Consider the following 16,123-nt stretch of genomic DNA (forward strand, 5'->3'; position numbering starts at 1 on the left):
AAAAAGCCCTCTTGTAGCAAAAAGTGTCTTCTTAGGATCTTGGAGTTTGACAGAATATCCAAAAACCGAGGAGTGAAAAGGTTGAGTAATAAAGAAAGATCATAAAACGGTAAAAGTATCATTGCAAGATATGCTCCTGGAAAGCAAATTTTAGAAGAAGAAAACACAAAAACTAGAGAAATGAATAAAAAAGGTCTAAAATATAGAAAAAAAATATAGGCTTATTTGACACAACTTATTAGGTATAAAAATAAATAAATGCGGAACTGATATTTTATCAGACCATTTTGACATGTCTGGAAATCTACCTTCTGGGTTTAAAGAGCTAGATCGGGGGATACTTAAAGTTCGGATATAATTTACCCTCATTTTTTTTTACGTTAGAAATGTTCTAATGGTAACTAATAACGATGGAGACTTTTACATTTTGTTTTTTTGTGCAAAAATAAAACCATTTTTCATTTAACCATGTGTACCAGATGTTGCATCCGTTCTGGAAATAATGTTTAAATTGTTTATAACAACAGCTCCTACACAAAACAATTACACAAAGCGAAATCAATATTTTTTGTGGTCTGATTTTTTTTTTAAATGTACAATGAAACTTAAGTTTGATTAAACGTTGAACATATTATGTTTTGGTCAACACTATATGCTGTACTTAAATACACCGCCAGCTCAGTTATTCCATTTCCACCAGCACGAAACTGCAGTCCTGGATGGAATAACTGAGCTGGCGGTGTATTTAAGTATTTCTGCCTTAGAATTGGCTTAGGGCGGTAACTTATTACAAAATTACTATATGCTGTGTCTCTGTGCTTTGCGTGCTGTCTCACTGTGCCCCGTATGATGTCTCACTATGCCCCATGAGTGGGGTACAGTAAGACAACACTTCACATTCTCATTTTTTACATTATCTCCAAAACTTTAAATAGCGATGAAATGTTTTTGTGTCTCAACAGTTTGTAATACTTAATCTGCATTGAAATACTACCTTATATTTTTTTCTTATCGAATCAAACTTTCAAAACTTTTTCAATTTTATATTTTTCGTCTCACTGTGCCCCACCCTCCCCTCCAGTATCAATTTAGCAGCAACCAAGCAGCAGACATAACACCAGTTATGTTATGCGTATAGCTGTACTTGAGAAAAAATTAATTAAAAGTGAAATTGCGTAAAACTTCGATTTCGTCCATTTTTTAAAATTTTTATTGTTTTTATTTTTTATGGCTGTTTAACTTCTGTTACCGGGCTGCCATTGATCATATGCATATTGCCTTCTCCATAAACTGGGTACTTTATAGGAAATTGTTGCTTATAATTAGGATTAAAAATTATGAACTGCCTTGAGTGTCGTTTCCATCAGAAAACACATTGCCTCAACAAATAATTTCTAATTTTCATAGCACTTGCTTGCTATAGGATCGCCTAGTTTCTGCAAACAGACAACCAATCTTCGTGCATTGTTATCAACAAACAAGAGCTCTGCTTTCTGCATTAGAGAATATAGCATGATTGCTTTTGGTTTCAAGTTTCAAAACGTATATAACGTCTACACTCTTCTGTACACAATTTCGTGCTGTTACTACGTATTTATGTTTGAATAAGAGTAAACTCGTTTAATATTACATTTTCAGTGGTTAGCGTAAAATTGAATTGATTCCTTTTTAATATAGATGCCACGAAAATAAATTTATAGTAAGGAGTAAGAAGTTGAAGTTGGAGACAGAAGTTTTTGCTTAAATATACTTGTGTATCATACCTGTAAAATGGTTATTAAGAGATTTTTTTCTATTTTTTGAATTTTTTTTTTGGGGGGGATATTACCAAGAATCGTATTATTTTATAACTGAATTAAATACCTAGTTAAATATGTACTAGAGTCATTGCTAGATAGGTTTTCACAACACTTAGATTTAGCTTATTGTAATTAAATTTAAAGATGTAATATAAGCAAAGTCATTTTTTTTTTCTTTAAGGGGTTACAGTACCTCAAAAATGATGAAACGATCAAAAAAAAATATTGCTTATTGAAAAACTAAAAACTATTCTGAACACATGGGAAATGTTTCATTGCTTTAGTTCAAATGTTTAAAAAGTTATGAGTGGTTTTAGGCCACGCTCGCTATGTGTCCTTATGCAAAAGAAAAACTTTAAATTTCTTTTTCGAGATGATAGTTTTTTTTTTTTTTTTTGTCTTTTCATGTCATTAGAATCCCTAAGGATTTTTTTCCTATTAAAGATACAGCTTTTAAGTAATACTTTTTGCAATTGGGATAACATATTTGACAAAACTGTGCATTGGATAAGCATTTCATAAATTACTCAAATGTTTAGAGCATGTTAAACCTTTAAAAACCAATTTAAAAAAAAAACACTTTGATTTTTTACATAATTAATCACAGAAAATTTTATAATAAACTCATAAGCAAATGAATGCACAGATTTTTAGAGATGATTATAGTGATCGTTTAGCAAAAAACGTTTCTTTAATTAGTGCGAAAATAATATTATACCTTAGCGATTTTTAAAAATTGAAATTTTTCTCAATTTTTTGAATTTTTAAAAAAAGTAGGCAATATTTTTCAATTTTGAAAATAAATTATTGATTACGAAACAAGTATGCATGTTATGGTTTCAAAGGAATATAAAATTTACTTAAATTAAAAAAAAAATGTTTGAAAGGTACTGTGACCCCCGCACATAAGATGCGAAATAACTTTGATAAATACATTTGCTTCTCAATTACCGAACCTCAAATCGTTTCGTTATTTCATTAGGTGTAATGAATGCCAGCTTTGAATGGCGAAGCTAATTGTTATTATTCACTGGTCAAGACTAAATTACAATGAACTGAACTCCTTTGGTGTGGGTACGTTTTTTCTTTCTTTCAAGTTTCCCTAACTGAATTTCTTCCTGGAAATGAGCTTCTCTTTCTTTTGGTTCCCGCTAATTTCCTGAAGCTGTTAGCAATCCATTACGAATTTCTTGTTGAATTATGTTCTGGTTCAGATTTTTTTCTACTTCCTCAACTTTACCACTTGAAAACAACGAAGAGTTAAATAGAAAAGTAAGAAAAAGACAACTGCAGACAATAAGAAACAATCTTACTAAGGGTGATGGTTATAACAGTGATTAATGAATGTTTATAATCAGAAAGGGTCGATACTTTTTACTCTATCCTATCTTTAGGTATGATGTAGAAGGATTTTACTCTGTGGTATCGATTTCCAACATGTAGTATCAAAAACTTAGCCTTTAATTCATGGAGGCTTCTTCCGATGCTGTCGTTTTTTAATTATTTTTCAGCCAATTGTTGAAGTCACTGTTTAAAATATTTTAAAACCATAACCATGCATCAAAGAGACCATAATTACGTGATTTCCAACTATATTTTCTAAAAAGGTTTAGGTTTGATTTTTGTTTAAATTATGACCTAAAATATGGTTTTCTCTTTCTTGTTTTGGCTTAAAAGAAAATTCCCAACATTGGGAAATAAAACTGAAAAAAAAAGTTTTAGCCAAATTTCCCGACAGATCGATAACATTGTAAACATATCTTACTGCTCAATTTTTTTTCCTGATTCATAGATGAACAAAGAATATTCACTTTCTATTCTACCAAACTAAATAAGACATACATGTAATAATTAGTGAACAATAAATATTTTTACTTGAAACAGAACTCAAGCTGCTACGATTGAATCAACAATGATCACAAAAACGACTTCAATGTGAGTATTATTGTGTTATTGCTAACAATAGCTGTTTCAGTTTTGCTACAAAAGTACTGTGGAGGATTAAATTTGGCACTTTCTAAAATAAAACATGTAACATTTAAATCTTAAAATGTTTATAGATACATAAATATTCGTTTGTAACAAATTTTAACGAATTTCGATGCAAATTTTAGTAGGAAAATTGAATAGGTCGCACACACAAATACATAACTAAAAGGCTTGTTAATTTATTACTTTTCTTGCAATAATAATAATCATGAACGTTTACTATTGTTTATAATATGTTTCTACCTTATTTAGTGTAATCTATGTTTCATCTAAATTGCCAATGTTTATGTCGTTATAGCCATATGTGCACTTACCGCACATTTTAGCATAGTAGTTGAGCGTCGCTTATAACTCGAAGTGATATAGTGAGATGAAGCTAAATCCACACTTCTACGCGGTTGCTCCTATGTTTACATAAGCAAACAAGTTATAATACAGTACCTTGGTAAATGCATATGATTTAAACAATTATTCAGTATGTTTAAAGTAAATGTATTTATTAATAGTTAAATCCATGCAATATTTTCTGACTTTCACAAAGTATTGTTGATAGGTGACCTTTCTCTTTTGACACATACTCTATCAGCATATTGCTTTTGAAATTAGATAGAAATCGATAGTATCGATTCAGAAAGTGCTTCGGAAAATTCACGCTTATACCTTTCAGGAAGAATTAAATAATTTTACATAATCCTAAATATGTTTTCCAAAATTTACCTTGAAATCAAGAGGCCAGTCATTACTTAGTTGTGATTTAAAAAGGAAATCAAAACTTCTTTTTTTTTTTTAAACCTGGAATAAAACTTAATTTGGGCACTCTTTTTTCTCCAAGATCAAGAGGACGGTGAGAAAGTTGCAAACTAGATTCTAATATGTTTTCCGTTCCAAATTAAGCATCTTATTCGCATATTTGATGTTACTGTATTTACTATTTGAACTGTTGTAGTGAAAAAGTATCGTTAGATTTATTTATTAAACAGAATGCCATACATTTTTGCGCGTTGAGTAAATCTTTAGCGACTTGAATTCGCTGACTTGAAATTATTATTTTAGGCAATTAAGGACTTATTTCTTTTATAATTAAACTACATAAAGTCCCTCTTAACGATGTTCCCAATTGAGCTAATCACAATCAATATTTCAGCTCGAGACTGAAATTTATAACGTTTTATATTTCATTGCTGAATAATTACTTTGATTTATGTAACATCAAGTAAAAAACAATGTTTGTGCATTGCGCAATGTTTAAAATTAAAAGAAAACATGATAACATTGCTGCTTATTGCTTTACTTCATTTATGTTGATCGATCGTAAAACTGTAGAATGTTAAACAATAAATGCTAGCAAAATAAATATCAAAAAAAAAAAAAAAAAATCCAGCTTTAAAGAAAAATGTTTTTACCTGCTGTTCCCTACGTTTACTGTGTTTTGTATTGTATTAAGCTACCGACATGAATGAAAATTTAAACCTTGCGGTTTTGCATAGACCTAAGGTGTAATGAAGAACTTAAGTACGTAACTAAAAATTATACATTATTTTTTGATACCGCTATTTTTAATTATTCGACATTTATTGTTGTCAAACACCAAATTGAAAAAAAAAAAATACATAAATAAAAGCTGTCAACATGAACCAGTTATATATTACGTGTTATGAGGCAATGTTATGGGACGGAAGTTAATAATTTAAGAAACATAACCTTTTTTTTTTTTTGGAATAAAAAGAAGAAGTAATTGGGTAGGGTCTCAGATTCACGCGCTTGAAATATTTTCATTTATATACTGAACAACGGTGAAATCTGAAATTGATTTCACGTAACAAAACTATTTTTAATGAAAAGCACTAATTTTTCCAAGTAAATACTCTTTAACATTGTATTCCATTGTAAATATTGGAAAAACGATGAAAAAAATAATTAGATAATTAATTGCCAAGATCTAAACAAAGGACTGTTTGGACATATTTTAATAAAAAATATGTCTAATTTTTTGCGACTTGGTGTCTTTTGGCATGGACGATCCAAACAATATGCAGAAATATAAATATTTCATCAATTAACAAATCATAAAGTAACGACGATGAACTTTTTTTTTTTGAAAAAAAAAAAAAACACCATGTTCTTCTCTCGCTACGTTTCCTTCTTTGGATATTACATTTGAATGAAAAAAACCGTTACAGGTTATGCAAAAAAAAAAAAATAATGACAGTAATAATCATGTTGGGACAATTTTGTAATTCATCTAGTGAAGAGCGCGATGATAGGAAGGTAAGATAGATTGTAAAGTATGGCTGTTCTTGACACCCAGTTACTCTGATTTCCAATTAGTTTCAGATATATTTTTTATGATTTGATTGTATTATCTGCACAATTTTCATTACAGAAAATATGCTGTATCTTGTAGTGAACTTCATGATTGTATTCTGTATTGTCAGTTTTTTTTCTTTCACTCATTTTCTTCTTTATTAATAATGAAGCTGAATGTCTGGATCTCTGTCTGAATCTTTCTCTGTCAGGCTCTCTGTGACGATTATAGCGCCTAGACCGTTCAGCCGATTTTCATGAAATTTGGCACAGAATTGGTTTGTATCATGGGGGTGTGCACCTCGAAACGTTTTTTATAAATTTGATTTTGTTCTTTTTCTATTACAATTTTAAGAATATTTTCCCGAGCAAAATTATCGTAAGATGGACGAGTAAATTACCAAGTTACCGTAACATGGGCAAGCCAATTGGCGAGAAATTCATCATATACATGCGAATCAAAAGACCTTTTAATTTTCTACTACGGGCAAAGCCGTGCGGGTGCCACTAATGACCAATAAATGACACCGTTGCTGTTCTGGATGGAAGAAGTACATTTCATTGCAGTTGCAATTGTATTTGCTACCATATTGTTTTACAATCTTGATAACGTTCGTTGTTTTACGTAAATACTATATTTGATTTATTCTTCTTTTTAGGGCAGTTGCACAAGTACAAAAAATCTTTCAATGTGTCTGAAAGAAACTTTGAAAAATTTATGTAAGATCGATCCAAGTAGAAAAGTACAACTAATGATATTAAAAGTCTGCAACAAAATTGCAGAAAAAAAGTTAATTACCACATATGTATTTTAAAATGGCTATCTGTACTTCTTACTGCAGATAGAGTATATATTATTGAGGGGTGTTGTAACTAATGATATTCTGAGGTATACATTACTCTTTTTTTTTTTCGATTAATAAAGAATGACTGCTTTGAAAACTGCTTTACTTATGGGGGGGAAAACCAAGAAAAACTAAACTACAAAAATAATATTTCATTCTACTTAAATGTCAAAGTATTAATTATGGCTGGTTGGAAGAAGTGAGACCCCTTTTGAGAATAGTTCGTTTTCGAAACCTTATACAAAAGTTTTGAAACAAACAAAAAAAAACTTATTGTCTTATTTTTTTTTGGACATTATTAATAAATAAAAGTTCATCGTTATTTTCTAAAATAATGTATTAAAGGTTCTTGACGAATATATTTTTTTAAAAATCGTATTGGTGTCCCACTTACCCCATAGTAAGGGTAAGTGGGTCCTCCACTTCAAATGAAGCATAACTAAAAAAGGGGCAAGGGAGTCTTACATGATAAAAAATGTATTTTTTTGTGTTAATTATGATTTTGTAAATGCATCCATTTATGAGATATTTACTGTCTTTTAAATCTGTATCACGGAACATTTTAAAACAATAAATAAAACAATTTTACTAGGGAAATTTATTGAAAGCCTGTAGGTACATATTTTACTTTTACGTATAAAGGTTTGTAGTAAATTAGTCAAACCAATAAGTTGAAAAAGAAATTGAAAACACTAAATGACTGCGTCTATATAAAGTTGGCTAAGGAGAAACTGTTATTGCTTCATCCTCAGTAGTTGTTCCAACATCATCTGGACTATGCTAATAAAAAGTGTCACTATTTTTAATCCTTCTTACAAATTTAACAGTATTTTTTAATTTGTATCATAAACTTCCAACATTAGACCTACTTAAATCTTAATGATTTTCTTTCATGCATCTTTTACAAATACATAATCACCAGCTTTAGCAGATTTTGCTGCTGAACAATTCCTACTAAGTCATCATCGTTGCCTCGTATTTCACCAGCACAAATATTTAATCAGAGTTGATTTTCATTTTGAAATCCCCATTATTACAGGGGACGCACGCACCCCGTAGTGAGGGGACCCACTTACCCCGTATAGCAAAAATGACTTGAGTAAGTGGGACCCCTCCTCTTAGACACTTATTAATAATATTTCATCCAAATATCTTGTTGCTGCATGAACTTAAAGTTAAATTGTACGTAAAAAATTAACTATCATAAAAAATAATAAAAACTAATTTGGAAACACTTCTTTGAAAAATGTTGCTTGAACTCGCAAAAAAAAAAAATCACATTTTTCTTTTGATTAAGTGCTATGACTTAATTATGTGGAATTTAAAGAAAATTCCACAAAACCCAAGTATGCGCAAAACCAATCACTGTGATGAAATTTAACATGATCAGTGCAAAAAAGTTTGAAAACGTTATCCATGTTTCAGTTTTATGATGGTGACCCACTTACCCCAGTGACCCACCTCCCCAAACCAACCCTATGAAAAAAATGTACATAATTGAGACTTACTCATTAAACTAACATCGTTATACGATCAGTTGAAATTAATGTATAAATAAGAAACTGAAGACTGGATTTTTATTTAAATTGTATACTGCAAAAAACTAAAAAAAGAAATAATATCTTAAAAATTAATTAATCCATGTAGCTTTTAAAATACAAAAGCTAAAACTGGAAATAATCAAATAATACCAAAATGTATTAACATGATCTTCATAATGTTCGGCTCATTGCCTAAATATAACATCGCTTAAAACATATATTAACTGATGTTAATAATTTAATCAAGTGTAGCATTATGTAATTCAAATCATTTTGCAAATGAATATTTTAGCTTTTACTGCCAAGCATACACTCAATTATGCGTAATTACCTCATTCAAAAAGAAATCTTTACTATATTTTAAGTTACATTTTGAACATAACTATACATGAAACTCATTAAACAAGCATATTATCTCTTTCGACAAAACTCTTAGCCTTAAGCTCAACAATTATTTACATCGCGATCCATTCAGAGGAGTATTAACTTAAGCTTTCGCATCGAGGTTCCGAACAAGATATAAATTAGTTGTCATTGGCAGCATTGACAATTAAATTCTTATGTTTTTGAAACCTGCTTTAAGAACTGTTGTTATTAATGCTAGATGCATTGGGTAAATACATATTGTTTAAATTAAAGTATGATTTTCAAAAGGTACATTTCATTGTATAAGTATAAAAATAATATGCATTTCTTGAAGAGATTTTTTTATGGAGAAGCAAGAGGACGTGAAAATAGAAACGTGAAAATAATTGTGTAAAGTAAATAAAAAAGTACTGTTCAAATGTTTTGGTCTTATTTTTAATGACAGATAAATAAATGCTTGAATGTTTCCCGAAATGGATATGTAAAAATTATATGATACAAATTCATTTTATATGCAATTCATCAATTATGCTCAAATATTGATAATTTGAAAACGGCACAATCTTTTAATAATTTGCAGGTAATTGATAAAATTTAATTTGTAGTTCTCAATCACATCAATATTTTACAAACGCAGACAGAGAGTGGTTGCAGGGAAAAAAATGGAAACAAGAATCGTAATAAATTCAAAAAATGTAAAAGTGAATTGAACTTATAAGTGCTATTACCTGAAATCCACGTTTTTGCGTTTAATATGAATATTTTGGACAAATTTATGGGGCTACTTTAACCAAATGACAAAAAATAAGTTAACACTTAGCAAAATTGCTTTTTTCCCCCTATGACCTTATTTAATCTTGATGTCATAGACACGAACAGCTTTTTTAATAACCCTATTTTTAAGCATTCACAAGAATGTTGTATGGCGTTCTTCTGTTCAGCCTTATTCTAGTACTATTTCCCGTTTTTGTAAATATTACACACTGATATAACTTATAATTTCTTATTTGGACTAAGGTTGGTAGCTAGTTCAAAAAGAGCACTTCGTTGGTCTGAAACCATGCCTTTGTGTAGCTTAAGGTATGGGTGGAAGTGTTTTCATTTTAGAACAATATGTTAGAAGTTAGGATCGTCCGGCAATATATTGAAGGACCGAAAATATCAATAACCCTGAAATGTTTTTTTTCCCTATGAAGGTTGTGGGAATCAGCTGGAACGTGAGCCCACACCATAGCACTTCTTTCTACAAACTTACGCAAATCATTATTGAGAAAAAGAGGAGGAAAATCTGAGACTTGATACAAAACACAATAATTAATTGCTTTTTAGAGAGATGATTTTTACAGTTTAATGAGAAATCTGTCATTCTCTTTCTTTCACTGATCTATCAACATTGCTGAGATGAAGTGAATTAAAGAGAATTCTCGAACTGATTGTTAAAAGTGGTAAGATTCCTCAGTTTTGACGGTAAGTGCTGCCAAAAAGGAATGTTATGAACAGAGCATGAGATCTGATTGCTGGATATAGATGTTTTTAAACATACTATGAATAAAAGTTAAATAGTCCATAGTTTATTAAATGCTCCTAAAAAACTATTTTGCATTGGGACTCAATAAGTTTAATTTGATACATTAGTGGTTATCGAAATGCCAGCAAATATGGAAAACAAATATTGAAACTAAATCGGTAGGTGGACCATTGAAATCTGCACATAGAGTGGCAATTCGAAGAACACTGATTCTGAAGGTAATTAAATTAAATAATGTGTACTACTTTTTAGTACTTTTTTGTTTTGAGGTAGTATTTTATAGAATTATGTTCATTTAATTATTTAACTTCATTCTTTATTGAAATAATATATCTTTTTATAGTTTTCTTCCTTCATTTTTTCTTAAACTATATATTCATAAAAAAAAGAAAAGATTTGAATATATTTTCGGTTAAAAAGATTTGACTTCCTGAACCTTTTTTTTTTCCTTTACAAAGGATGAAACTGCAGCAGCTACAATTCTTGATAAATTTACAGTGGTAATCTATTGCCTTAGTTCAGATGATTTTAATAAGATAATGACAACTTTCTAAAGATAAAGTTTTGTAACTGGATTCAATTTTCTGAAAGCAACTGCATTCAAATTTATTAAGAAGTTAAGAGTTCCAACCTTTAAAAACCGTTTTATCCTGCTTCGGTGAAAAAAAAAAAACCCTTTTCTAATTTGTAAGCGTTTTATTTTTTTAAAAAAGGTACAATCATATGACATTGACCTACTGTGAACCCCAGCTTAATTATATTGATTTCACAATGCACACAGTGACTTATTTAATGCACCTTCTTTCTCATATTTTTCAAAATACAAAACTTCACAGCATAATACAGGTGAGGAGCACTCATTATAATCTCATTATATTTCGAGCGATGAAGCGATACTGAGGTATATTAAGTAGTGTTAGCAGATGTTCATGCAGAAAATTAAGTCGATCAACATCAAAGGATACACAACTTTTAACGATTATCTAGAGGAAATCCACGAAAATATTCACCTACAATTTTTTTAAGGTAAGAAAAAGCTAGTGAACAAACAATACACTATAAAATTAGAAATGCATTTTTTTTAGTATAAAGATACAAAATAATAATAAAATTTATCTTGAACAAAAATTCTTACATATAGTTACACTAACTATAAGATAATAGCTCAGTACTTGTTTTTTTCTCTCATAATAGAAAATGATGGATTTCAGAATCAATTTTTAGAAACGTGTGGATGAAACTTAGGAATAATTACAAAAGCTGTTTTATCAAAGCATTTTGAGACGAAGCCGAATCATGAGAGATATTTACTCGATCGTGATCTATTTTCAACTACCTGTGTAAAAAGTACTCAGCTCTGTAACTTTGCCTTCAGCTTTCTCTTAGCTTCTCCAGACTAAAGAAATCAATGAAACTGCACTTTCTAGATGATGTGACAGCTTTTTTTATTCTTGCTATTAAAAAAATAGCATAGATTTAAAGGCCAAGAGAGATTGGTGGGGCATTTTTTGCTAATAAATGTATACATAAATTTACTTTTTCTGCAAAAATTTTTTTTTTAAAATTTAAAATTACCCGACAATTACAGTGTTTTTAATCATCAAATCATGTACAAGTTCGGAGCATGTAAATCATGTACTGAGTAAACTTTTAAGAAAGACATTTGTTTAATAATACTACAAAAATGATATTGACGAAGGCAAATAAATATTTATATGTAGGTTTTTTTATAACTAGCCTGATGTCACTTCGAATGGTGCTTTTTTTTAATATTGTAAGTTTTTATTCTTTTATTTTTTTAACATAGATTTAAATAAATCTTTATTAATTAATTTTTCTTCCTCACTTTTTGAGCGTTAAAGAAGCGACATAGGTCTTTTTATGTCGCAATCGAGTTCTCTTAAGCAACTAGACGTCAGTTTGTATTGTTCAGTTAGTGCTTCAGTATTTTTTCCCACAATTCTTTTAACGAAAACTTATTTCAATAAATTCAGCGATAATATTTACTTTACTTTTTTTATGATTAAATTCTATTATTATTCATTTTTTAATCTAAAAAGAAAAAGCACCGACTTACCCTGTGAGCTATGTTTTGCTTTAACGTATCAATTCCTTTTCATTTAAAGTTAGTTTTAAGCAAAGTTTATTTAAAAGACATAAATAAAGAATCCGTGACAGACCTTTTACGTTCAATGCAAAGTAATAACAAAGATATACATGTACACATGCTTTACTTTTTAAGTTAAAACAGGAATTCTTTCATTTTTTCTGCAGGTTTTTTTTTCTCTGGGTCTGACAGTGAAAAATGAGAATGTTTGAAGTATGAAGAATATAGTTTAGGACGGTGACATAGACTTGATCGATGCTTTCTATCAAAAGATGAAAAGTGATGCTAATGTTTGGAAAAAAAATGCTCCAGTTTATGCAGAATATTCGCTGGACTGTGAAAAGCAAAGTTTGGTCATACTCCAAGCATTAATATCACTTTTAGAAAAAACGTTTTAGAAAAAAAATGTTTTATAAAATTTATATTACCACCTTTGTTCATTTCAAAGAACTTCTATCTGAATAAAGAAATGTTTCATTCCTTAGAACTGTTTTTCTTTGTGCATAAAAATTGCATTGCATGTGAGAAACTTTAAATACTTTGTTACAAATGTTCAAATTTACTTTACATGTTAGAACTTCTTTCATTACTTAAAAAAAAATTTATGACAAATAATGAGTCATCATTTTTTATTAGGACTGATGTCTGTCCTGGAAATCTGAACTACTCTCTGAGGCATGGTTTTTTACAATGACATGGAATGGATACACTTTATGGAAAAATAATCTTTGTTTTAATTTGTATGATAAACTATTGCGTAAACATTACAAGCTCAAGGTTCCGATTAAACAATTTTAATTGCATTCATGAAAATATATTCTATTTTTATGATTCAAAACTTCAATTTCATGAAAATGTATTCTTTTTTCTTGAAAATATCATTCAGTTCTATTTGAAACTAAAATACATAATAGCAAGTAGCGGAGTTCATTGAAAATCATAGAACCTATACTTGACCAAACCTTAGGCAAATATTTTGGTAACTACAGCATCTAATTAAAAAAAAAAACCCATTTTCTTGTTTTCCGAGTAATACTTGTTAGGCCATCATAAACGTTTACCCCAAATATTTAATATTATGTGGTACTTTTTCGAGCAGCAACAATCTATGCATATCTAAACCGTTCGGTATTATGGCTTACCAAACTCTGAGAATCAGATTGATAGTCATAATATACAGGAACTACATTGGGCGGCACGACAGCAAAAATGCAACACCATCAACGTATTCTCAGAAAAATATGACAGTTGATAAAAGATAGACATAAAACAAAGCAACTACTAATGTGCATGAAAATAAGAGAAGGACTAGAATGTATGCTCAATAAGTAGTAGATCCACTTTTGGTGGCTAAACAGGCAGAAACACATCAAGGTACTGACGCAAAGAGTGTGCGGATTGTGACACAGCGGACATATGAACATTCCAAGTTTGATAGTTACCACACTTATAAAACATGATTGATTGTTAAGAGATCCCGGATACAACTGACTATGTTAGAGCGGGACATCCTCGCATTGTATGTTGGCGGATGTGTGCCGTGTGTGTTCTGGAGTTATCCTCCAGATAAATAACTTTCGAGTCCTCTGAAGAATAGGTACAGTTACCGAATGGAACACGATATCTACACATCATCCATCAGCCATAATGTTTGCAATCTATGCTATTGGTGACTTTCTATCGTAGACGATGTAAATCCGGACTATGAAGGTTCACTGTCGTTGCAGTGTTAAGACGGAGCTACATGCAATACACCAAACAGCCCGGTTGTCACATCCTGGAACTGTAGTTTCGTTCTTGATGGAACTCCTCAGTTAGAACTGGTGAGAGGCCGGGCTGGGGGCAGATGCCATCTCGTTGGAGCTGAGAGTGCCAACATCCTGATAGATAAAGTTAATTTATCTCTACAGTACGGGACTGTATTGAGTGCAAGTTTGAAATAGTGCTTTAAGAGAATTAATACAACAAACATGGAATATTTTCAAAGATTTTTATGTTCCTTTTAGACTATAGGATTTTCTTTAGCTATACACTGAAAGTATCGCGCCAGGGTGACGTTCCAATGATGCGACCGGATTGGATCCGTCAAGATGTCACCTCCAGACTCGTGCAGGCTACCAGGCTGTCTCTACATGCGACTGCTCCAAGCAAACGATTGTCCCCAGCCATAAATCTCTCAAGCCGAATTGACATAAAAACCATTTTTCCACTCGGAAGTTCACGAATTTTCTAGCGACGCCATTATAAGCGCCATTAGCCAATAGCGTCGCTGCTATTGGCTCAAAGGAACTTTTCTAAAATTACGTCATGAACGCAAATCTCTTTGTCAAATGGATAATTATTGCGTACTAACTCTGCTATGGCAATTCCACTACAGTTGAGACTTGCAGCCTTTCCTCCCTCCAAGAGTTTTCATATCAGCTGGTACACCGTAGGCCTGTTTAGATGTCTATTCGCTAAGATATGTTGAATTAACCAACCTGCTCTTTTCCATGCCTCGTGCGTTTGCGTTCTTGCGTTGTGTGTACAAAATGATTATTCTGTGTGTGTGGGGGGGGGGATAACTCGAAACATATGACACTACCAACTAGAAGAGTTTAACTATTGGATATTCTTCAGAAACATTCCTTATGTCGCGCTTAATTCGCATAAGAAGGCAAATCGTTTCAAATCATCTGCATTTTTCGGCTCATTGCCAAATACCATTGTAAATTATTTGGAATATGCATCCACGGTGCGGCGTTTTTAGAGTCACGTAAGGTATATGGTAGCAGACGTATGCATTATATTTGGCAGCTTACGTTTTGGCTTTGTGACGTATTATAAAAGCTACAAACAGTATGCGTAAATATCCTTACCATATAATTAAATTATTGTATAGCTGCTATCTTGAATATTAAGAGTGATCTATAATGATATTATAAGCCGTAATAAATTAATCGTACAACTTGCTTGAAGAATGACCCTCTTCGGCAGAATACTCTAAAGGGCATTGAACGAAAATGAAAAAGCAATTTTGAACAGTATGTGATGGATTTTACTGGATTAACAATTTTTGTGATAGGCTCACTTTTTGACATTTAAAATTTCGCTGATAGCTAACAGCAATGATTCGAAGTCTAAATTGTGCAGTCGCAGTCCGATTTCGTAGTAAACTAGTGGGGGGTCAAAGGCTTTAAAATAACAGGAATTGGAGTAGGAGTTTGTTCTTTTTCCTCCTACTCTGCAGTGATTGCTAATAGCGTGTTCTAAAAGAATAACGTAAAGATTTGCTTGCTTATTAAGTTGTGTGAATATGTAGAAATTGTAAAAAAATAAGTTGCGTCGCAATATAAGTGACGCAATCACAAAATTAAGAAAAAAAATATCTACAAAGTTCAATTCGGATTTACCTTATTCCTTTCGGAACTTACATATCCCCCCTAGTCCTTATAAACATAATAGCGAATTCACTGATTAAGGAATGCTCCTGACGTCATCAACAAAGAAACTCAATCCAGGGCATGATAATTTGATAATACGAGTGCTTTTAAAGCAATGTTTAACGAGCAGAGAAATGCTTTACTTTGACAAAACTGTACTGGATCCGGTAACTTTACTGTTTTATTGGTAGAACTAATTTTAAGAGAATGAAGAAATGAAAA

The sequence above is a fragment of the Uloborus diversus genome, chromosome 1, assembly GCF_026930045.1.
Source record: "Uloborus diversus isolate 005 chromosome 1, Udiv.v.3.1, whole genome shotgun sequence".
NCBI classification, from domain to species: Eukaryota; Metazoa; Arthropoda; class Arachnida; order Araneae; family Uloboridae; genus Uloborus; species Uloborus diversus.